Raw genomic sequence first — 472 nt, 5'->3', positions numbered from 1 at the left:
CACTGGAAAAACCATAGCCTTGACTAGACAGACCTTTGTTGGCAAAGTAATGTCTCTGCTTTTGAATATGCTATGTAGGTTGGTCATAACTTTCCTTCCAAGGAGTAAGCATCTTGTAATTTCATGGCTGCAATCACCATCTGCCATTACTTTGGAGCCCCAAAAAATAAAGTCTGACACTGTTTCCACTCTTTCCCCATCTATTTCCCATGAAGTGATGGGACCAGATGCCATGATCTTTGTTTTCTAAATGTTGAGCTTTAAGCCAACTTTTTCACTTTCCTCTTTCACTTTCATCAAGAGGCTTTTAGTTCCTCTTCACTTTCTGCCATAAGGGTGGTGTCATCTGCATATCTGAGGTTATTGATATTTCTCCCAGCAATCTTGATTCCAGCTTGTGCTTCTTCCAGCCCTGCGTTTCTCATGATGTACTCTGCATATAAGTTAAATAAGCAGGGTGACAATATACAGC

Source organism: Bison bison, unplaced genomic scaffold, assembly GCF_000754665.1.
Source record: "Bison bison bison isolate TAMUID 2011002044 unplaced genomic scaffold, Bison_UMD1.0 scf7180017864141, whole genome shotgun sequence".
Classification (NCBI taxonomy): domain Eukaryota; kingdom Metazoa; phylum Chordata; class Mammalia; order Artiodactyla; family Bovidae; genus Bison; species Bison bison.
This window is presented reverse-complemented; position numbering follows the sequence as displayed.